The following is a 24834-nucleotide window of genomic DNA, read 5'->3' as shown; positions in this document are numbered from 1 at the left end:
AAATTCACGCAACACGTGACGTCACGAACAAGTTGACTCCGACCGTCTCTCTCTCTCTCTCTCTCTCTCTCTCTCTCATAAATATATATGTGTTTACTTTATATTTTGTTAAATTCTATATTAAAATGTCCCCATAGAAGGTGCAGATAAAGCGCAGTTTTTTGTTGTTGTATAATTAGTCCTGCCAGTAGCTGTCACTGTATATCAGACAGAGGGGAGATTGAGTAAGAGAGATGAAGGAAGTTATTCTTTCGTGAAATTACACCTACAAAATACAATACTATTGAAATAAAGAATAAGGAAATAATAGAGAAATATGAGAGTTATTGTTGTTTCTGGTAGATACAATGTATTATGGTGTATGATACAGCACACATACTGTACTGAAATGTGATGTGTGTTTTTTTATGCACAGTACAGTACTACTGTGTATTGTTGTTTATTATTGTTTATTACAGGAATGTCTATTCTATAATTTAAGATTTAAGGGAAAATATACTTGTATTTATAACAAAAAAATACCATTTAAGACATTAGACAGGGTGGTTTGGGAGGTCTGGCATGGATTAATTCTATTTACATTATTTCTTATGGGAAAAATAGGTTTAACTAACAAACATTTTGTTCGGAACCAATTAAATTTGTAAGTCAAGGGTACACTGTATTTGTCAGTTTGTGTATTGTTGCTGTGAAAGCTTTTCACACAGCAGAAGTTGCGGAGAGTCATTACATTTTGTATGAGGCTAAGAGCAAATGTACTTCTGCAAAAAGGTATTTTTTCTTCTACTGTGAAACCTCAAGAGAGTAAATTAAACCTAAACCGTTACAGCTTTGTGAATGTCGGATTGTGTGGAAGAGGAATAGTATTGGAAAAAAAAATTTAAAAAAAAAAGATTACACAATCCCTTTTTTTATACTGATTGATATGTTTAACAAATTGGGGTCAAGTAACTCGGCCCCAAGAAAAAATTTTAATAAAATTACATGCTATTCGAGCACTGCTGGTGCTTCATGTAGCGCTGTAGCAGGTCATGTTCACTTGCATTTTATTCCAGTTCACAGCACCACACCACCTATTTCTGTACTGTGCTGGTAAATGTATCAATGTCCACAATTCCCAAGCTGGAATATGACATCCCTCAAGCATACTTCTAAAGGTCATGTGGTCAAACTCTTCTGACATTTCAATATATTTCTTAATTACTGCCAAAAAATCTGTGCCACCATCAAAATTGCCATTTAAACTAGATTTTTGTCACAAATCGGGTCGTTTGTGTGCCACGCCCCTCTCTCCAGGAGCACATGGTGGAGGAGTTCAGTGACAAGCCAACGCCCCCTCGTCATGATTGATCAATGATGCTAATGATCCACAGCTGCTCCTCGTTGCAGGTAATGCTCAGGGCATTTAAGGGAGCAGCTGTGGATCCTTCAGCGGAGACTATTTTGCCTTTGTCATGCTCCTGTTTGTTTGGTTCCTCGCTACTATTATTTTGGTTTGTTCATGCTCTTGTCTAGTTCATGCCTTTGTAAGTCTGCTTAGATGGCATAGTGGGGCTTTTGAGAGATCGAAGCAAATTAAACAAATGATTCAGAAAAAGAATCAAATCATCGCACCACAGTGACATCTAGTGTTCAATCAGTGGTCTAACAGTAACATATGTCTTATAGATCACTAAAATAAGTGTTTTGACAGTGGTATGAAACATCATTCTGTCATATAATGAGTGTCCTTGACATTGACCATTATTTATTATACAATCAAAAAGGGGAAGTGCTTGTGCAACCAGGCTATGCAATATTTATTACACACTGACACCTACAACTGATCAGTTTTGAAACGTTTAGAAACAGCATGACGTAATGAAACCTTTTTCAAGACAGTCACAGGACTTTTTCATTTTAATACAGACTTCTGAACTTCAAATGAATTGATTCAGTTTCGAATTCGATTTTCGAGGTTGACATCACTAAGTCTGCTCATGCTCTTGTTTGTTTGCACATGCTTGTTGTTTAAGTCTTGTTTTAGTTCATGTTTTGTGTTAGTCAGTTCAGGTTCATGTTTAGCATTAGCTAAGCAGTTAGTATAGCATTTAGTGTAGAGTTAGCATTGTTCATGTTTAGAGTAGCGTTAGCATTTAGGTTAGCAGTAGCTTAGGTCAGGGTTCAGTGTGTCTTGTGCAACGTGTCTTGTGTCTTATTATTATTAAAACGTCTTGTTAAAACAACTCTGCGAGTGTGTCTGCCCCTCTTGTGCTGCTGCTATGCTTACTATATTTGCTAAGTGCATCATGCCATGAATAAATAGACACATGGATTAAAAAAAAATTCAGTCCAACCTTAACAAATGTCACAGAAGGTTGGAAAGGTTGGTCTCATAAAACCAATTAGGTTTAGTGTTGTTGTGTAATGTTTGTATAGGCATTATAGCATTAAAAGCTTCTCTTTTCATCAATCATTTTATCATGCTCAGGGCAACAGTGTGTCCACTTCCACCAGAAAATACTGGGCAGAAAGCAAGAACACCCTGGAGAGGGCACCAATCCATCATTGGGCTTCAGGCATCCCTACTTCTTCTCAGACATAGACAATGACGTCAGTACAGATGGACGGCCGGCCAAAAGCACCTCTGAGATTTAAACTCGGTTAGAAGCGGTCATGGCTAGTTAAACGTCAGGAGAAAGAATTAAAGCTAAACTATATAAGCTTTTTAGATGTTGAATTATGTCAAAGGAGAATAACACTGCTGAGAAGTTGAGAAGAAAGAAGTATACAGTTTAATTTTATATACACAGATCAGCCATAACCTTAAAACCACCTCCCTGTTTCTACACTCACTGTACATTTTATCAGCTTCACTTACCATATAGAAGTACGTTGTAGTTCTATAATTACTGACTGTAGTCTATCTATTTCTCGTTACTTAGTAACGCGTTACTCTAATCTGACCACATTTTTCAGTAACGAGTAATCTAACGCGTTACTATTTCCAATCCAGTAATCAGATTAAAGTTACTTATCCAAGTTACTGTGCGTTACTATTTATGTCATTTTCCTTAGTGAAAAGATATTTTTGCTTTCTTCTTGGCAGGGGCAGAGCCAGGGGGTGGCCAGTGGTTTCCATGGCCACCATAAAGTAATCTTCGGCCACCCCTCTGGCCCCCCCACCACCGCTTTGCCGGCAATTTTTTTGCGTAAGCATTTCTGCACGCAGGAGCAGCGCACCTCAGATGAGTAGTTCTTTACTAAAACAGTTCAGTAATACACTCAACATAAATGTCAACCACCAACACAATTACAGAAGTAGTACTATTTAGTAGTATTCGTGGAGCGATACGAGTAAAAGCGGCAGCTTCTCTGCGCATTCCAGTGTTGCCAGATTGGGCGATTATCCGCCAAATTGGGCGGATTTTGTTGGAAAACAATTTAATAGCAGATAAATAACACTTCTATTTAAAAGAAAATCTTCCGTTTTAAGAAGCTCCAGCATTGTAGAAGGCTATTAAAAGTAAAGTCAATTTTCAATGCTGATTTAGCGTAATAGTGTTGGTCAGTCTGTATCATATTCTTGAAAGAAAATTAAAATTTGTTTTCCATGCATTCACACTAGCATGTTCTGGGATTCAATTGAGTCTCATCAGTACACACAAGATGGCAGCCAAATGATAAAGTATTGCAAAGGAATATCTTTGAAATATTCCACATTATATAACTAATAAAGTAACTTGTATTCTAACTTAGTTACTTTTAAAATCAAGTAATCCATAAATCCATAAAACTTTTTAAAGGAGTAATCAGTAATCAGTAATCAGATTACTTTTTCAAGGTAACTATGCCATCACTGTTCTCTACATACTTTTTTAACCTGCTTTCACCCTGTTCTTTAATAGTCAGGACCCCCAAAGGACCACCACAGAGCAGGTATTATTTGGGTGGTGGATCATTCTCAGTCCTGCAGTGACGCTGACATGGTGGTGGTGTGTTAGTGTGTGTTGTGCTGGTATGAGTGGATCAGACACAGCAGCGCTGCTGGAGTTTTTAAATACCGTCTCCACTCACTGTCCCCCTATTAGACACTACTACCTAGTTGGTCCACCTTGTAGATGTAAAAGTCAAAGACGATCTCTCATCTATTGCTGATGTTTGAGTTGGTCATCTTCTAGACCTTCATCAGTGGTTACAGGACGCTGCACACAGGACACTGTTGGCTGGATATTTTTGGTTGGTAGACTATTCTCAGTCCAGCAGTGACAGTGAAGTGTTTAAAAACTCCATCAGTGCTTCTGTGCCTTATCCACTCATACCAGCACAACACACACTAACACACCACCCCCATGTCAGTGTCACTGCAGTGCTGAGAATCATCCACCACCCAAATAATACCTGCTCTGTGGTGGTCCTGTGGGGGTCCTGACCATTGAAAAACAGCATGAAAGGGGGCTAACAAAGCATGCAGAGAAACAGATGGACTACCGTCAGTAATTGTAGAACTACAACGTGCTTCTATATGGTAAGTGGAGCTGAAAAAATTGACAGTGAGTGTAGAAACAAGGAGGTGGTTTTAATGTTATGGCTGATCGTTGTGTAAATACTAATATGTCAAACAAATTGGGGTCAAAATACCATTTGGCCACCACAACAAGGCACAGTGAGAAAAGTATCAAAGTCAAAAGGTTATTGTAACTCTGCAAGTGCTTTATGGGTCAAGTTAGCAATTATGACCATGGGGTTTAAGTTTCCAAGCGTTATACTGATTAATAGTGGTGTTCTGACTATTTGGCATTTTTCTTTAACAACAGTTGTTATTTCTGCAGGGTGAGACCACTAAGATATGAACTATTACTGTGCCTTTGGCCTTGGTGCAGGTTTACAGCACAGCATGCCAAGAACACACACAAAGTCTGTGTACACTTCTACACAATCTCTCTCAACTATGTGGAAGATCTTCTGTATGGCCTTAACAGTGAGATAATCAAAGAATATGATTTAATGCACACTAATTATCTGATTAAAGAAACATAATGACATTAGAGGATTATGTACGCCCTCATGTATACAGCAATTTTATATTAGTGTATATTAAATCAGAGTGGATTATGTTTACACTCATGTATACAGCATTTTTATATTAGAGTATATTAAATCAGGCTATAATTGGATATACTGGTGCTGGTCATAAAATTAGAATATCATGAAAAAGTTGATTTATTTCAGTAATTCCATTCAAAAAGTGAAACTTGTATATTATATTCATTCATTACACACAGACTGATATATTTCAAATGTGTATTTCTTTTAATGTTGATGATTATAACTGACAACTAATGAAAACCCCAAATTCAGTTTCTCAGAAAATTAGAATATTGTGACAAGGTACAATACTGAAGACACCTGGTGCCACACTCTAATCAGCTAATTAACTCAAAACACCTGCAAAGGCCTTTAAATGGTCTCTCAGTCTTGTTCTGTAGGCTACACAATGACGGGGAAGACTGCTGACTTGACAGTTGTCCAAAAGACGACCATTGACACCTTGCACAAGGAGGGCAAGACACAAAAGGTCATTGATAAAGAGGCTGGCTGTTCACAGAGCTCTGTGTCCAAGCACATTAATAGAGAGGCGAAGGGAAGGAAAAGATGTGATAGAAAAAAAGTGTACAAGCAATAGGGATAACCGCACACTGGAGAGGATTGTGAAACAAAACCCATTCAAAAATGTGGGGGAGATTCACAAAGAGTGGACTGCAGCTGGAGTCGGTGCTTCAAGAACCACCACGCACAGACGTATGCAAGACATGGGTTTCAGCTGTCGCATTCCTTGTGTCAAGCCACTCTTGAACAAGAGACAGCGTCAGAAGCGTCTCGCCTGGGCTAAAGACAAAAAGGACTGCAGAGTGGTCCAAAGTTATGTTCTCTGATGAAAGTAAATTTTGCATTACCTTTGGAAATCAAGGTCCCAGAGTCTGGAGGAGGAGAGGAGAGGCACAGAATCCACGTTGCTTGAGGTCCAGTGTAAAGTTTCCACAGTCAGTGATGGTTTGGAGTGCCATGTCATCTGCTGGTGTTGGTCCACTGTGTTTTCTGAGGTCCAAGGTCAAAGCAGCCGTCTACCAGGAAGTTTTAGAGCAGATTTCATTTTCCAACAGGACTTGGCACCTGCACACAGTGCCAAAGCTACCAGTACCTGGTTTAAGGACCATGGTATCCCTGTTCTTAATTGGCCAGCAAACTCGCCTGACCTTAACCCCATAGAAAATCTATGGGGTATTGTGAAGAGGAAGATGCGATACGCCAGAACCAACAATTCAGAAGAGCTGAAGGCCACTATCAGAGCAACCTGGGCTCTCATAACACCTGAGCAGTGCCACAGACTGATGGACTCCATGCCACGCCGCATTGCTGCAGTAATCCAGGCAAAAGGAGCCCCAACTAAGTATTGAGTGCTGTACATGCTCATACCTTTCATGTTCATACTTTTCAGTTGGCCAACATTTCTAAAAATCCTTTTTTTGTATTGGTCTTAAGTAATATTCTAATTTTCTGAGATACTGAATTTGGGGTTTTCATTAGTTGTCAGTTATAATCATCAACATTAAAAGAAATAAACATTTGAAATATATCAGTCTGTGTGTAATGAATGAATATAATATACTAAATATAATAAGTTTCACTTTTTGAATGGAATTACTGAAACAAATCAACTTTTTCATGATATTCTAATTTTATGACCAGCATCAGTATAATATTAAAAAGGCTATAACTGGATTTAAAACAAAATGAATCTGATTATTCTGTTTATATATGTTATTATCTTTCATCTTGCTACAAATTTGCATGTGCAGAAAAATGACTACAGAACTTGCAGTGTCTCAAACCACAACCTACTGTACCGGGCCCACCTGCTGTGCAGAATCATGTCCTTCTGTCTTGCTATTTTTGGCTGGCAGAAGGGACATGGAGGCGCAAATGACTGATGTAACTGACAATCACCTGTGCCTCGTTGAGCGTTAATTGATTTCAGGTAGGAGGGTTTCTATTTATAATGGTTTTTTTCCTCACAGATTTGCCAGCTCCTCTGTTGGCAATCTGCCTTTCTCTTAAAGCCGTGACACAGGACTTGATCTAGTCCAGTTGCTGGTGGATATTCAGAGACTATTTTATCTTTTCCTCTGAACCCAGCTGGCATTGTGGGACTCTTTAGAGCTTTTGTGGATAAGCAAGCAGCGTGACAACAGAGCTTCCCGAGCTGGGCCCATATTTGGACCCACGCTGGGCATGGGCTGCATCGATTGGTGAGGTAGGGTTAGGTGCCGCTTTTTTTTTTTTTTTTTGCCATTAATGTCTTGTTCCAGTTTCCTCTTTAATCTTTTTTTTTCTGAGAACTAGGTTTGTTGTGGTTGCTCTGAGCAGCTTACCATACTGTAACAACCAGTTTTCATTTCTGCGCTACCCCTGTTCTATCCACTTTCTCCATTGCAAAGTAGGTAGCACTGTTGCCTCACAGCAAGTAGGTCCTGGGTTTAATCCCCAGGTGGGGCTGTCTGGGTCCTTTCTGTGTTGAGTTTGCATGTTCTCCCTGTGTCTGTGTAAGTTTCCTCCGGGTGCTTCCTCCCACAGTCCAAAGACATGCAAGTGAGGTGAACTGGAGATGCAAAAATTGTCCATGACTGTTCGATATAACCTTGTGAACTGATTAATCTTGTGTAACGAGTAATTACCATTCCTGTCATGAATATAACCAAAGTGTAAAACATGATGTTCAAATACTAATAAACAAACAAACAATTGCCCCTTTTGTTTGTTGCTTTTTAGCCACAGTATTATTGTACCTTGGTGAGGCATGAACCACCCCATTACACCTACCTGTTGTTACTGCTGTAACAACACAAGTAATTGTACTAATTAGTGCAAACATGGTAATTAAACATGGTAGTATTTGGTGCTGACTTGCATTTTATTTTCTTATTGCATGGTATTGAACCACCACTTTCTGCTTTATATTTTTGGGATTTTGTCTTTTATTTTTCTTTCCAACCTTTTCCAGTCTGGCACTCCCAACCAAAAAAAAAAAAAAACATCCAGTGTATCCTAAAGGTCAGAGGAAAATAGCCAGACTAGTTGAAGCTGACAGGAAGGCTGTGGTTCCTCAATTAGCCATGCTTTACAACCGTGTTGAGCAGAAAAGCACCCCCTACTAGCATTCAACCTTATCAACCAAGACCAGGAATTGGCACAAATTGGGTCACCTCATACAAGCTAAGCATTGTTTAAATGCCACATTGTTATGCATGTTATGCCCATAAAAACCATATGATGGGAACCCTCAGCATAACAATATAAAGGGTTTTTATTTTGTGTTTTAAACACTGCACTTGTACTGTCTGCAATTTATTTAAAAGTGCGCTCTAAATTTACTCTCTAGTCCTCCATGCCAACTTCTAAGCATTAGTGTTATTGCTTCTAGTCTTTGTGTGGTAGATATTGCATAAGATGTTGCATTAACTGGAGTACTCTGGCCACTTAACATGCTCTTCAGGTTCTTTTGCTCTAATCACAGTTCATGATGAGCCTGCTGATCCTCAATTAGAGGGATAGCCAAGCTGGGCTCCGGGTTGTAAACAGATTTTGTAATTCAGAGCACTCGAGCATATGCTGCATACACTTTGCATTACACCAGGAGCGCTAGTGGCAGTAAAGCTTGTCAGACCTATTTCGTTACAGCACCCATTGGGTCTTTAGAGAATCGAATGAACCCTGTTGGAGAACGTTCCAGGGCTCTGGCGCTCTGTGTGATGGATAGGCTTTGGCTTGGTCTGAGCCAAATTGGTGTGTTTATTACAGGCATAGCTCATGCAAAACAAAGGGAGGTAAAGCATCGGGCAGAGCGTGAAACCACAGTTTACTCGCATAGGGAGTTCACAGAGAGCACTCGCCATCCATATATTTGTGTGCTTGTTATATAGACAGATTTGAGTCTAGTAACATTATACAGTAGAAAATGTGACATTTGTTGCAATTTGCTATTTTTAAAGCAGGATACTTGTTTGATTGACCACATGATTGAACACCGCACCATTTCCATGTTTCAAAACAGTGTACTCTTGTTTACAGAGAGAGGGGCTGAAAATGAACAGGAAACCCCCTTCTTGTTTCATATCACGTCCCAAAAACACAATAAACCTTTTCAACGCTGCGAACTTTGAGGTCCCCATGGCTGTCACATGTATCCCTCTTCCTCCATTCCTCCCTCTATTCTGTTCGTCCTTTCGTCTCTGGGGTGTCCTTAAAACTTCGCTCATACCCCCAACACGCATCGTTCTCTGTGAGAAGTGCAGGGGATAAAGGTCTTTCTGGCTGTTCCTTCACTAGTAAAGAACATTCATCATTTTAATGGTTCCTGTCTTTATACACATTTTCAGCTTACTGTTGGCTTAATGCATGCGGCATGTTTAGCACAAATCCATCTCAATTTCCTCCACTCTACCAAGGACATCTATTTTCATCTGGGATATGTGCTGTAAGATATGAAGATGATTAAAAAGACTTCAGTTATGGTTGGTTGGTTGTGTGTTAATGCTCGGTGTTAACAGTCACACACCAAATAAGATTTATAAATGCGAATTTAGGACATGGATACTTTCATCATATTTCTGTAAAGTCAGACCATTGTAAAGCTAGTCTGATGAATTCCCTCTCAGGGTAAGATTACAGTTTGGGTTTTTATTTCAACCTGGACAATGACCACCTTTCTATTTACTTTCAATGGGTGCCGAGCTAGCCCTATTTGTTTGAGTACAAAAACGTTACATGCTATAGTCGTGTAGTCTCAATCATTACCGTAAAATGAGCTTATAAAACTTTTTACACAACCAAATTTATATACATTTTTTCTCTTTTTCTCCAATTTTTTCCCCTAATTTTCTCCCCTAATCTAGTCATATCCTCTACCGATACAACCCTCCACTGCTGACTGAAGAGCTTTGCAACTGACACACGTCCCCTCCGACACGTGTGCAGTACCAACTGCATCTTTTCATCTCCATGAGGCGAGTTCATACACAGATCAGCCTTGTGAACGGAGAGCCACACCCTGATCAGCATTATTCAACTCAACTCTGCGCAGGCACCATCAATCAGCCTGCAGAGGTCGTAATTACACAAGTTATAAGGAACCCTGGTCCGGCTAATCCCCCCGTGAACAACAGCCAATCGTTCATGTACCCCTCAGCCCAGCCGGATGGCAGAGCTGAGATTCGATACGATGTGTTCGAAATCCAAGCTCTGGTGTGCTAGCGTATTTTACCACTGCGCTACCTGAGTGGCCTTCAAATTTATATTTTAAGTAGCTGTGTGTACAAACCCAATTCCCATAATAGTTGGGACATTTTCTTAAACGCAACTGAAACAAGAATATGTGACGTACAAAGAAAATATTTCCAGTGTTTTTCACTTAAGTTGACCATTTTAATTGTATTTTTTGTAAAACAGAAACGCATTTAAAATTTGATGCCTGCAATACACCAAAAAAACATTATGGCAGAGACATGCTTACCATTGTGTTACAACACCTTTCCTATTAGATATTAAAATGTTTGTCCATTCTTGCTTGATACAAGACTTCAGCTGTTTAACAGTCGGCTGTTGTCTGATTCTCCTATATACGATCCTATATACAATTTCAAAGGGGTCACAGATTTGGATGACAGACAAGCCCATCTAGCACAAAAAAGATAGCACAAGGATGGCAGCATATCTTTCCCCAAAAACCAAATACATGCCTCTGTGTCAATGGTACCTTTACACATATTCAAGTCACCCATGCCGTGGGCACTGATGCACCGCATAAATAACAGATGTCTTTTGAAACTTTCACTGATAAAAGTCTGGTTGGTCCTTTTCATCCTTGTCTTAGATAACTCCCCAAAACAAGCTAAAATGTGGACTCATCTGACCACAGCATGTTTTCACTATCTTGGGCCAAACAATGACTTAGCAGAATGGCTTTCTTTTAGTATACAGACTGCATAGGCACATGGGCTTGGAAGTGCTTTGGAAAACCATTGTCACTTTACACAGTCTACCGCTGCATTAAGGAATACAACCTGAAACTCATAAATCTTTTTACAATATTGTATATAACAGTTGGAACAAACCTTAAATTATTTGCAATCTTAATTGGATTACTCCATCAAAAATCATTTGTAAACAAAATTTAAATTAAATTATCAGACAAATTATAAACAGATAATAATAATCTGAAAGTAGTGTAGCTACAAATGCTTTCTTGCTACCAGTAACAACAGCAAAATAAGCCTGAGGGTAATCCAACACCATAAAATTGTTTTTAGTAATGATGTGCTAACCTGAATGGAACTGACCACACCTCTTTGCACAGAGAAATGCTTCACAAAATACCAACACCCCACCTGTTGTTTTCACTCCCAGGGGATTTAGCATGTACGTATTGATCATACTAAGTGACTTTTCATGTGGTTTAAAGGACATATAGTGTGGGTTCACTTCAAAAATGTTATTACATAAGAATGAACAAAAATGGGCAGCACGGTATTATATAGAAACATATGAACTTCATATGAAATCAGGCCAACACAATCCTGCCTACAGTCAAAAAAAGACATTATACAAATATTTGGGGTTAGTTACTGTTCCTATTAAAATGCTAGCCAGTTAAGCAATCTTTGTGACCAAGCTTCTATCACCTGTGGCCCTCAAGGCTTTCGAAACTCCTTAATTCATTTTTTTAATTTGTCATTCATCAATAATAATAATGATGCAGCTCAATTTCCAATCATTGGGAAAGGCTTTTTTCATGAACGTCAATCAGAGCATACAGCTTCCCTTTCGTTCATTCACTGGTCCGAGCTGCCCTGAGCACATGTGATAACATTGACCCCACACTCAGGTTTGTCCTTCAATGGGTGCAGCAGATTAATTGGCTGTGTCTATCCACTGACTCAGAAGTCCTATTTAATTAGATGTGTGTGGGTGGGGGGCTCCATTTCTGTGCTGTAAACGCCCCCATCTATACCGATTTTGCCCTCCCCCACTGCTGAATGGACAGCGAAGCGTCATTCATGTTCACTCACGCATGTAGGGTGACCTCTCCCCAAAGTCTTTCTTCATAAAAAGAATTCATGAAGGATACTCAGTGAAAAAAAAAAAAAAAGCAAAGACCCTTTGAGAAACACAATGAATGAATGTGACACAAGTAAAAGAAAGTCATGCAGGAGTCATTGCTCAGTTGAGTGAACAAGATGAGTGTGTTTACTAAGAAACTGAAGCAAAGCTTTAAAGTCCACAAATGTTTCATCAGGGTGGTATCACGGTTCATCTGGTAGAGCAACAAGCATCCAGAGTTTGGGGTCTGATACTTGTTTCAGGTCACTGTCTTTAAAGATAGTGACGTTCTCCCTGAGTCTGAATACTTAGATTTTCTCCCACCCTTTATTTCTTGATCAATAACTACAACCCCAAATCAGAAAAAGTTGGGACAGTATGGAAAATGCAAATAAAATAAAAATAAACTACAGTGCATAATATCATTAAATGATTCAAGTAATCGGTAGGAATTTCAGTGCAGAAAGGCCAAGGGCACAAGCTTAAACTGAACGCCCGTGATCTTCGATCCCTCAAAAAGCATCAAGAACCGCCACTCAACAATAGCTGATATAATCACATGGGTGAGGGATTACTTTGGTTCAGAGGCATCTAGGATGGACCATCACACAGTGAAAACATGTATTGTGATCAGATAAATCAGCATTCCAGGTCTTTTTTGGAAAAAAAAATGACCATCCAGACTGTTATCAGCAACAAGTCCAAAAGCCAGGGTCTGTTATGGTATGTGGCTGGGTCAGTGCCCTTGGCAAAGGTCATTAACACTTCTGTGATGGCAGCATTAATGCAGAAAAGTACATTGAGATCTGGAGCAACATGTGCTGCCTTCAAGACGTCATCTTTTCCAGGGACGTCCATGCTTTTTTCAACAAGACAATTTAAAACCACATGCTGCACACATTACAAAGGCATGGCTGTGGAAGAAGAGGGTACGGGTACTGAACTGGCCTGCCTGCAGTCCTGACCTGTCCCCAATAGAGAATGTGTGGAGAATTTTGAAATGAAAAATGCGACAACGACGACCCCGTACTGTTGCACATCTTAAGACGTGTTTGCAGGAAGAATGGGACAAAATAAAAGCTGAAACACTAAATCACTTGGTCTCCTCGGTGCCAAAACGTCTTTTAAGTGTGGTGAAAAGGAATGGCAACATTACAAAGTGGTAACTGCTTTACTGTCCCAACTTTTTTGGAATGTGTTGCAGGCCTGAAATGCAGGAATGGATGTTTAATAATAAATGAAATGAAGTTGAGCAGAGAAAACATGAAATATCTCAGGTTCATCCTGCCTGCAATCAAATAAAAGGAAAGTTTGCATTTTCCATGCTGTCCCAACTTTTTCTGATTTGGGGTTGTAGATAACAAATAAATGTGTGATTATTTTACTGTTACTAAATGAGTAAAGATTTTCTTTTGTATTGCATACACACTCCTGGGCCAAACTCAAAATTGCACTCATATGTGAAGAAAAAAGGCCAAGCAAGAGACCTTGATCACTTTTATTAATTAACCTATTCAAGTGAATTTCCCTTAATGCACTTAATTCAATTACTCCCCCCCATCCCCACCAACAGGCCACTGCCCAGTGAGTAGTAATGAGCAAATGATGGCACAGGTCTCAGCGGTGAATTTTGGGTTTGACCCCTTTTTTCACCCAGGAGTGTGTAAAATAGGACATGAAACTATTATAACCAGGCAATATATTTATTATCCTAGTTATTATCCCAGTCATAATAATTGTTTAATTGGTAATTTGTGTTAAATACCAGTTGTGTTTTATTAAATGCCTAATTAAACTAAAACTGCAGCATGTAGGAACCTCAAAGGTGCACCTTGCCCAGAAAGCACAGAAAATTGGTGATTTCATAGGTAAAGAGTTTGCTATCTATAATATGCAGCTTCAGCTAACTGTGTATGAGAAAATTACCTACTCACTAACCTTGTAGATTGCCCGCTACCTTGTAATGGTTATTATAATGTCTATTAAAATATGATAATAGCATGCAGGGTGCACTGAATAACATGCAAAGTCTCTCTTTTTTTGCAATACTGTTTCTTTCTACAGCCCAGCAGAGAAAAAAGAGCTCACTGGTCTGCGTAGAGTGCATTCAAATGAGTGAATGATTTCTTTTGGCTGTTTCTGTTAGGGGTCACTGCAGTGGACCAATTGTCTGCATATTTCAACTGATGACTTTCCTGACAAAGTCTCCTATTTATCCGGGATTGGAACAGCACTAAATGTGTACTAATATGCCCAGGACTCAAACCCCTGGAACCTCTTACCATTATGCCACACGATCTCACATGTATAGTGCATTCGAATAATATTAAAAATGGCATTTGTTTTGACATCTATAGTGGGTTTTTATTAACTGCATTTGAAACAGAGAATGGAAAATTGTGTATGTGCTGGTTATAAGGAGTTTGGTATGTTTTTCCCATGTCCACCTGCATGGATTTCCACTGGGTAGTTTGGTTTATTTTGACTTTTTTGATACATGCTCATGGTGTATTTGGTTGTTTTTACAACCTTAAATCAGAAAAATTTGGGACAGCATGGAAAATGCAAATAAAATAAAAATGCAGTGTTCCTTACATTTACTTTGACTTTTATGTGATTGCAGACAGTATGAACCCAAGATATTTTATGTTCTGTCTGCTCACCTTCATTTCATTTATTAATAAACATTCATTCCTGCATTTCAGGTCTGCAACACAATCCAAAAAAAGTTGGAATGGGGGCAGTTTAGGGCTAGTAATGAGGTGAAAAAACTAAATAATGATGTGATTCCAAACAGGTGATTGTAATCATGGTTTGGTACAAAAGCAGCATCCAGGAAAGGCTGAGTCTTTGATGAGCAAAGATGGACAGATGATCTCCAGTTTGTCAACAAATGTGTGAGTAGATTATTGAAATGTTTAAAAACAATGTACCTCAAAGAAAGATTGGAAGGAATTTGCATATGTCTCCCTCTACAGTGCAGAATATCATAAAAAGATTCAAGGAATCAGGAGGAATTTCAGTGCATAAAGGCCATAGGTGCAAGCTTAAGCTGAACGCCTGTGATCTTTGATCCCTCAGACGGCACTGCATCAAGAACCGCCACTTAACAATAGCTGATATAACCACATGGGTGAGGGATTACTTTGGCAAACCTTTGTCAAGAACTACAATACAAATTACATGCACAAATGCCACTTAAAACTTTACTGTGCAAAAAAGAAGACTTATGTTAATGTCCAGAAGCGGCAGCGACTTTTCTGGGCTCTGAGGCATCTAGAATGGACCATCACACAGTGGAAATGTGTATTGTGATCGAATGAATCAGCATTCCAGGTCTTTTTTGGAAAAAATGGACGCTGTGTGCTCCAGACCAAAGACGAAAAGGACCATCCAGACTGTTATCAGCAACAAGTCCAAAAGCCAGGGTCTGTTATGGTATGGGGCTGTGTCAGTGCCCCTGGCAAAGGTCATTTACACTTCTGTGATGGCAGCATTAATGCAGAAAAGTACACTGAGATCTTAGAGCAACATGTGCTGCCTTCAAGACGTCATCTTTTCCAGGGATGTCCGAGCATTTTTCAACAAGACAATGCAAAACCACATGCTGCACACATTACAAAGGCATGGCTGTGGAAGAAGAGGGTACAGGTAATGGGGTTGTATTACCAATGGGTGTGTTGCCCTGTAAGGCCAAGGTGTTTAAATACCATGACTTATAAATTATAATACTTGCTGTATCATGTATTCAAGACATCACATTTGTATTCTCTTAACAGAGATACACTTTATCCTTTTAGCCTATTATAAAAATCTTTCAGTAATGTTTAAGTAGTTCAGATTTTCTGGTGTTTCTCCACGCTCAAATAGAAAATCTGCCAAAGAAATGGAAACAATATCATCATCACTAAGGTCAGAGGGGCCTTTATTGAGTGGACTTTCACACCGTAAACCCTGTAATGTGACAGTTCTTTGACATTTCGTTTCCTTTTTATTTTAATACTGTTTATCCTCTTGTCTCTGGTGTTCTCTTTTATTCCTTCTCTGTTTAATGTCATACGGCCTCAGAAGACTTGCCATGGAAGCATATTCTACCCAGGACGCAGGTGTTATTATAAAGTATTTGTATGACTATCGGAATCGGGTGTTGTGGGTGTAGATGAAAGGGTATCGCTGCGGAATTGATCTCTGTCTGTGATGATTGGATAAAATAATAGGATGAAGCTCAATAAATATCATCAGGGAGCAAGTAGATGTGTATGAGAGAGTGGAAGTGTGACAGAAAGAAATAGTTTTGCTACACAGAGATGCACCCAGAGTAGGTCATTGCCTAGGAGGGTTAGGTAGGTTCATGTAAATGTCAATATGTCTTTCTGTTCTTCCTGGCAAGTGTGAGAACTGCTTTAGAGGCATAAGATAGTGGTGGCCATCATGTGTAACAAGCATTTTTATCCTGGTCAGGATTGCAGTGCATCTGGTGACACATGAAATTATTGGAATCACACAAAAAAAAAAACACCCTAGCCATGCTATCACTCTGTCACAGGGCGACACACCCATTGGTAATATGAAGCAGCCAAATACACAGACCAGTCATAACATTATGACCACTGACAGGTGAAGTGAATAACACTGATTATCTCTTCATCACTGCACCTGTTAGTGGGTGGGATATATCAGGCAGCAAGTGAACATTTTATCCTCAAAGTTGATGTGTTAGAAGCAGGAAAAATGAGCAAGCATAAGGATTTGAGCGAGTTTGACAAGGGCCAAATTGTGATGGCTAGACGACTGGGTCCGAGCATCTCCAAAACTGCAGCTCTTCTGGGGTGTTCCTGGTCTGCAGTGGTCAGTATCTATCAAAAGCGGTCCAAGAAAGAAACAGTGGTAAACCGGCGACAGGACATGGGTGGCCAAGGCTCATCGATACACGTGGGGAGCGAAGGCTGGCCCGTGTGGTCTGATCCAACAGACGAGCTATTGTAGCTCAGATTGCTGAAGAAGTTAATGCTGGTTCTGATAGAAAGGTGTCAGAATACACAGTGCATCACAGTTTGTTGCGTATGAAGCCGCATAGCCGCAGACCAGTCAGGTGCCCATGCTGACCCCTGCCCACTGCCGAAAGCGCCAACAATGGGAACATAAGCAAGAGAATCTGCTGCTAACATCTTGGTGCCAGATACCACAGCACACCTTCAGGGGTCTAGTGGAGTCCATGCCTCGACGGGTCAGGGCTGTTTTGGCAGCAAAAGGGCGACCAACACAATATCAGGAAGGTGGTCATAATGTCATGCCTGATCGTTGTACACCATAAGCACGTTTCAGAAAAGTTGAAAGAAACCAGACTTCCCAGAGGAAATCCATGCATGCTTACATAGGGAAAATGTACCAAAATCCTTATAGGTAGCATTTAAAATATGAGTTGATGTAACCAACCAGCACATACACAATTTTCCATTCTCTGTTTCCATTCTCTGTGTGGGCTAGTGTAAAAAGCATAAAAATAACAATAACAGTTTATAATCCTCCACTTCAAAATTTATCAAGTTCTCATTATGAATTTGGGTCATACATGATAAATGAATGCAGTCCTGTCTCCCATTGAAAGGACACATTAACATTTGCCATATAGCTGTTGCTTGTCCAATGTGTTTCATTAGTTATAAACTGCTGAGAAGAATTTGCCCTAATTTTAGTGGGGTGCTAGTGACCTAAATAGGCATGCTCTGGCACATACATTTCTATTCAGGTCATTAAAATTGACAAGCTGCTCTCATAAAATCCAGCTTCGATAGACAAAGGTTTATTTTTGGTTAAAGTAGTTAAATAGTTGAGTATAAGCAAACCATACTTAAAAACGACAGCTTATTGGCCACAGTATGGTGTTAAATACTGTAAGATCCCGCCCAATCATCCCACCAGGTTTAAAATAACTGCATATTACATTAGGATCTTTTTGTGTTTAAAGAAATAAAGTACAGTAATATTAGTCTAATTCATAACAATCTGCATTCCTTGAACCAGTAGGTAAAACCCATCATCCACCTCCTAATTCAATAAGCCAGTCTCAAAGCTCTGGATCCCTCTGACAGCAGCCCACTGTCTGTTTCTAATGCGAATTTAATTGTTGACATTATATCTGGGTAGCTCATCTCACTATCAGGGCACCCTTTTTTTCTGAGATAAAATTTAATTTAGTTTCATTAGAGCAGAGCCACTCTGATCAGGTTTCTCTGTGGACCGGAAACAGTCTGTATGCACTCTTGAAACTGAAGTGGTGGTAATAATGGTGTTCAAGGGTTGGTTTTATTGTAATGATGTGGGATTTAGGGTGATCAGATTCACCACTTCACAGATCTAGTGATGAGAAATGTACTCAGAGTTCAGATGCCTGGTTGTGGGCAATTATCATAACAATGCAGTTGGAGTGTGAAAGAGATGCGGTCGCCTCATTCAATTTGTACCTTGCGTTATTTGCATTTTATTTTGTATTTGTATTTAGTTGGTTTAAAATTGACAATGTCTTAATGCTATAATAAAAAAACATAGATTACATTTGTGTATGAGGCAGTGAGTAAAAGTGTTAAAAAAATAGGCTAGATTCCTATACAGGATAATTTTCCCTTTAACCCATCAGACAGTCACAATGTGAGACTCCTCTCGGGCAGTTTCTATAGAAACGTACACATTCCTTTGACATGGATGCTACTTTCTGATTTAAAAACTCAAATATTGGGTCAAAAATAAAATTAAAACGGTCACAAAAACACAACAGAGCAGTAAATTGTGAATATTGTTGGTCAGTGTAATGTAACCTGTAAATGTAACTTGCAATGATATCACACAGCCATAGTAACAATTTTGAAGTTCAATACTGGTATTAAATATCTGAATGTCAACCAGTTCCCAGGACTAATCTGATACTGATCGGATGCTGACATCCTCACAGTAATCAAAACAATTCTCTGCACTATTTTATTCAAAATGTCAAAGGCACATGAGGGCATTTTTACACTTAAATGGATCTGCCAGCCATCGACGTACACAGATAACACATTTAAATAATGACAACAGGTTAAAATAATACTTGGGTTGATTGCAATAAAATGTTATCTCTAAGGCTGGCCATTTTTTATGTCTGATACCGATAACGATACTGCAAATTGAGTATCTGCCGATACCGATACCAATCCGATACCGTCATTTCTCCGCTCAAACAACTAAGCAGTAATAATACGTTTCAATGCACCATGGATAAACTAGCTATCTAAATAACAATGCTCAGACTGTGAAACAAATATTCTAAAGGAATAAATACAGAACCTACAACATCACACTTCTGCAAAACTGCTGTTTATATTTTCACTTTTACACAGAACATTTAACAGCATTTTTTATTTCACTTACGTTCGAGCTGTTGTTCACATGACACATCTCACTTTATGGCGTGTCGTCTAAAGTGTCTCCAATTAGAATTGACGCAGAGTTGAGATTTTCCATTAAAGTTCTGTCACGTTTTTAGATTATTAAGCCCTGCTGGATTTTGAAGAGGATCTGTGGCTAAACAGGAAACGGTGTAGTTTGTTTTATTTCATAACACTAATGGATTCATCGTTGAGGATGTGAGAGATCTCCAAGCCGGGACAAGATAGGTTTTCTTTATCTCAGGTGAGCCATTTTTCATTTATAAAGCGGTTTTTATTGTGTTTAAACTGTGTTTTTAGATGTGGCAGTAGTAGATTATTTTTTTTAATGCTAAAACTTTAAGTAGATCAATGTGTTTTCATTTCTGGCTGTTGCAGTTGTAGATCAGTGGCACACAGTGGTTAATGATGTCATCGAGATGCACCTTGTTACGGCAGTTGCCGAGTGAGCTGGCAATAAACAGCGCTCTGTTGGAACGTATCTTCGTGTGTAATTTGCTTTACACACAAACAATGGCCTTATTTACATTAAGTGTTATTTCAGCAACAGTATCGGATCAGATTACACGTTTTTTTCCTTCCGATATCCGATCCAGTGTTTTGGCCAATATCGAACCGATACCGATACAGAGTATCGGATCGGTGCCAGCCCTAGTTATATCTAATCTTACACAGACCCGAGAAAACCTGCATAAGCCGAAATACTTTTACATAGCATAGAATATGTTTTTTCCAATTTTAAGTAAGATAGAAACCTTTGGCATATAGATTTACACCAGTATCTGCCCTGATAAAGAAACTCAGTACTGTATTATTACAAACCTTTAAACTATTTTCCCCAATTTCTCAATGCACTACTGATATGAAAGCTCTGAGCAGCAGGTGGTACTTGATACTGATCTGATTCCGATATCATCAAAGTAACAGACTCTATCCAAACACATCATGCAAAACACACAAGTCATGATGGGGGCATCCTCTGCTAGTTATGAAAAAGATGAAAAATTTAATTGCAGCATGCTCAAGATAATCTGAGCCATGTTTATGTGGTTGCCCTTCAATCACTCGGCAGAACACATGTATTGACTCTTCACGGCTAGGTAACATTTAGATCAATCTACATTCTGCATTTGGGAGATTGGTAAAAGACAAGTATACACTGTTTGGAAAGTGTTAGTCCATATGTGTATTACAGAAAGAGGTTCTTTTATATTAACAAGGCTAATACATAGGTCAATAAAACAAGCAAATACCACATCAGGCTTCAGGTTTAAATTTAATCAACCGGCAAATTCGGCAAAGCATAAACACACTGATTGGGATGCCAATCCATAATCACTTCAGCCATTCCTCCCCATCCCCAAACATAACCAATCTCGTCTGTATAGACACCCGGCCAGCCAATAGCACAGCTGAGATTCAAACTCAGATCTCAGAGCAAGCACTGTGCCACCCAAGTGCACCACTCCAAATAATAACAAACAATGTTAAAATACCCTGTAATGTTTGGAACACTGTGGGTGTGTTCGAAAAGCTAGTGATCTCTCTACATAGACAGCATTTTACATCATCCTGTGCGCACTCCCGAGAAGGAGGCTGTTCGAAATCCTAGATGCCTTAAAATCCTCACTTCTGAGGTATCTTCATATTTCAATGTTATTTTGGCTCAAGAACGAGTGAGCATCCGACGCTGCCTTAGTGATCAAGGCAATCCCAGAATTCATTGTGGGTCGGGTGCTCTTCTCTCTTCTCTCTGACGGGGCAGAGAAACGAATGGAGTTATTTTCAAACGTAAATAAAATATTACTGACTTTTAACTTGTATAAACTTGTACCGAGTGTTTTTATTTGCAAGGTCGGGCTTGTCAGGAAATTTAACCGTTATCGGTACATGAAGGAAGATGTTATATTGACGTTAGCGTGCTGTGCTACCTCATCCATTGGTTTTAATGGCAAGATGCTAAACGCGAAATGCAAAACCCGATGGAATCGCTATCTAAGTAGTGCGTTCGAATAACCTGCCTTATAAGTCATTGACTTATTAGAATCCTCTCTACTAAGGCAGCTGCCTATGTAGACAGTAAGACAGCAAGGCAGCTCCCTAGGTTTTCGAACACACCCTGTGGCTGGACTATTAAAGGCCCACCATATTCCATACAGCCCAAATGTTCAAATTAAAGCCACACTGTAGTGCTGGGCGGTATGACGGTACATTCGTTATACCGTCTTTGATTCCTCATACGGTATGGATTTTTCAAATACTGCTATACGGTAGCATAGTTAATACAACAGCTGTAGGCTTCAGTAGGCATATAAATCATATAATATTGTTCACTGCTAAAAGCTCTGGAGCACTGTGCTGATTAGATACAGCTCTCACAACAGATGACAGAGGCTTCCTCGATATGGTAAAAAATAAACAAAAACAGATGGAGGATGAAGAGAGGAAGACCAAATATGCACCGGAAGAACCTGCCAAAGAAAGGAGGCGTGTCGACAGTTTAGAACAGAATAAAACACTATATACTGTACGGTTTGTTAAACCACGGCTGTTGCAAACAACAACATTACGATCGCAGTAACAATCCACATATGCAAGAACACGATTCCTTTATAGACAGTCGAGAAAGAAGCTTTCAGAGCAATAAGTAAAACACTGGATTCCAGGTATGTCTTACAGGACGAAAATACTTCAGGTCAGTTGCTAAAACAACATTATAAGCTAACTAGAAACAGATATATTTAAAGTTGTTCACTTTTATACAACAGTCCTGTGATCAAGTTGTACAGTGGAGTTTGCAAACGTCGTTTTATTTGTTAAGGGGAGAGCTAAGGGTGATTGTACAATACTTCAATATTAAATAAAGAATAAAACATGTATTTATTACAACTGTTTCACACGTACTGATTCCATTATATTTTTGTCATTTTGTGGGGCCAAGCAAAAAAGCTTATAGTACTCAAAACCTTCATTATATACAGTAGACCCTTGAGTTATAAACGGTTTACCATACGAACATTTTGGGTTACGAACGATCTTTTTCAACTTAACGTACAAAAAAATTTCAGATTACGAACAGAAATTTGCGAAAAAGTTGATTCCAAACGTCTCTCTCTCTCTCTCTCTCTCTCTCTCTCTATATATATATATATATATATATATATATACCGTGAGCAAACATTCGAACAGCGGACTGTGTTTTTCCTGTGTTTTCTTTATATTTTGTAAAATTCAATATTAAAATGTCCCCAAAGAATGTGCAGAGGAAGTGCGGTGGTGAGAAAATAAAAAAAATCACCATTTGTTGTGTTGTATAATTACTCCTGCCAGTAGCTGTCACTGTGTATCAGACAGAGGGAACAGTGAGTGAGAGAGAAGAAGGAAATCGCTTCTTTGTTTCGTGCAACTACACCGACAAAATACAACACTACTAAAATAAAGAAGGAAATAATAAAGAAATATGAGAGTTATTGTTGTTTCTGGTAGATACATTTTATAAAAAAAAGAAGGAAATGTATTATGGTGTATGGTACAGCACACGTACTGTACTGAAATGTGATGTGTGTTTTTTATGTACAGTACAATACTACTGTGTATTGTTGTTTATTATTGTTTATTACAGGAATGTCTATTCTATAATTTAAGATTTAATGGAAAATATACTTGTATTTATAACAAAAAAGACAATTTAAGACATTAGAAAGGTTAGGTAAGAGGGTGGTTTGGGAGGTCTTGCACAGATTAATGCTATTTACATGATTTCTTATGGGAAAAATAGGTGTAACTAACGAACATTTCGACTTAAGAACAGCCCTTTGGAACCAAATAAATTCGTAAGTCAAGGGTCCACTGTACATGGTGTAATCGGTAATACCGCCCAGCCCTACCACACTGTTCAAATTATTATGCATAAATTGGAAACCAGTACTTATTTGCACCTATAATGTGAGATAACACCAAAGGAGCAGTAAATCCAGCAGCAGGGGAGGATTAAAAAACAGTCCATGTATGGGGAAGATAAACCTGCACTGTACAGATTGCAGTCAACACATCCAGCCTTAAGGCAGTGAGTAAGGTGTGGATGTTTTTGATTAAACATGTGCAGCACAGGGATGCAGCTTGTAGGATGTGTGCCTTACAGCAAGGGTCATTTGAACCTGGGTTCGAGCCTCGCTGCCTGTGAGGTTGATGTGTGGGTTTTCTCAGGGAAATCTGGCTTTGGTCTACAGTCTGCATATTACATCTAAATTGAGCCTAGGTGTGTGTGAGTGTATGCGTTAATGAGAGCGCATGTTGGAAAGCTAGACCATACTTGCCTTGCGCATGGTGTTTGCGGGCTGCACCGCGACCCTGAGCAGGAAAAACTAATAAATGGGAATAAAATAATGAATAAATTGAAAAAATGTGCGGAAATTACAAAGGTTTAGCGTTCGGGACGACTGATAGAGCTAACACGTCGAAAAGAAAGTACAGAATTAAGGGAGCGTGTACGGAACACCAGTCCAGAAGCGGTCTCATAAATTAGAAATAAGTTCATTTCTGTATGGAATACTGTACAATTATTTTAAAACGATACACCGACGTAAACAGGTACCAACAACAGTTTACTGAACAATTTAACCTGTCACACCAAACACAAACCGACTTTCCATCAAGTCACCAACATTACCAGGACAAGCTAATGGATAGTCGCTTCACACAAAAACTCTGAGCATGTTTACACAAGTTTATTCAATTCGAAAACATACAAGTATGCATAAACAGAGTCGGAAATATCGAAATTTCGAAAATAAGAAACGCACGCACACACTTACCGTTTGCAGCGGTCCGTGTGGTGACAGGTAGCAGCTTCGGTTGTAAACCACAGCGCTGTGTAACAGCTGTGTGAATCTGGTGTTAGAGCGGGTTTAATGTGTCGTGGTTCTGTATGGAAGTACTTTACTACACCAGCTCTGCTCTGTTCTAAAGCTCTGAATGAAACCACTCCGGTCAATGGCTTCTTTCTACAAATCCATGGCAACCGAGAAAATCCGTGCGCAACTTCAGCACGCCGCTCTGACCGCGTTATCGCACACACACACACACACGTGCGCGCGCACACATGCAAACACGAAATCGCGTGCACTCACGCGCGAGCCGATCGAGTACCGGTTGGTACAGGTGCCTAGCAGCTAGCATACGGTTACAGTGCATAGTTCATAACGTTGACCTACAGAAAATAAATATATATAAACCACACGCGTCATTAAACAAACATATACACTGTAAAAATGTG

General features: G+C 39.3%; 1 protein-coding gene across 1 annotated transcript in view; it reads right to left on the bottom strand.

Moving 5' to 3' along the window:
- chl1b (cell adhesion molecule L1-like b) overlaps positions 1–24518 on the bottom strand; it is a 191748-nt gene extending 167230 nt beyond the window's left edge. Inside the window, exon 1 of the mRNA XM_062997549.1 lies at positions 24374–24518. The gene's annotated coding sequence lies outside the window, so the exon portion shown is untranslated. The remainder of the gene's footprint in view (positions 1–24373) is intronic.
- Positions 24519–24834: the final 316 nt, after the last annotated feature.

This window comes from Trichomycterus rosablanca, chromosome 6, assembly GCF_030014385.1.
Source record: "Trichomycterus rosablanca isolate fTriRos1 chromosome 6, fTriRos1.hap1, whole genome shotgun sequence".
NCBI classification, from domain to species: Eukaryota; Metazoa; Chordata; class Actinopteri; order Siluriformes; family Trichomycteridae; genus Trichomycterus; species Trichomycterus rosablanca.
The sequence above is the reverse complement of the archived record's forward strand: the minus strand, read 5'-3'. Positions and strand labels throughout refer to the sequence as shown.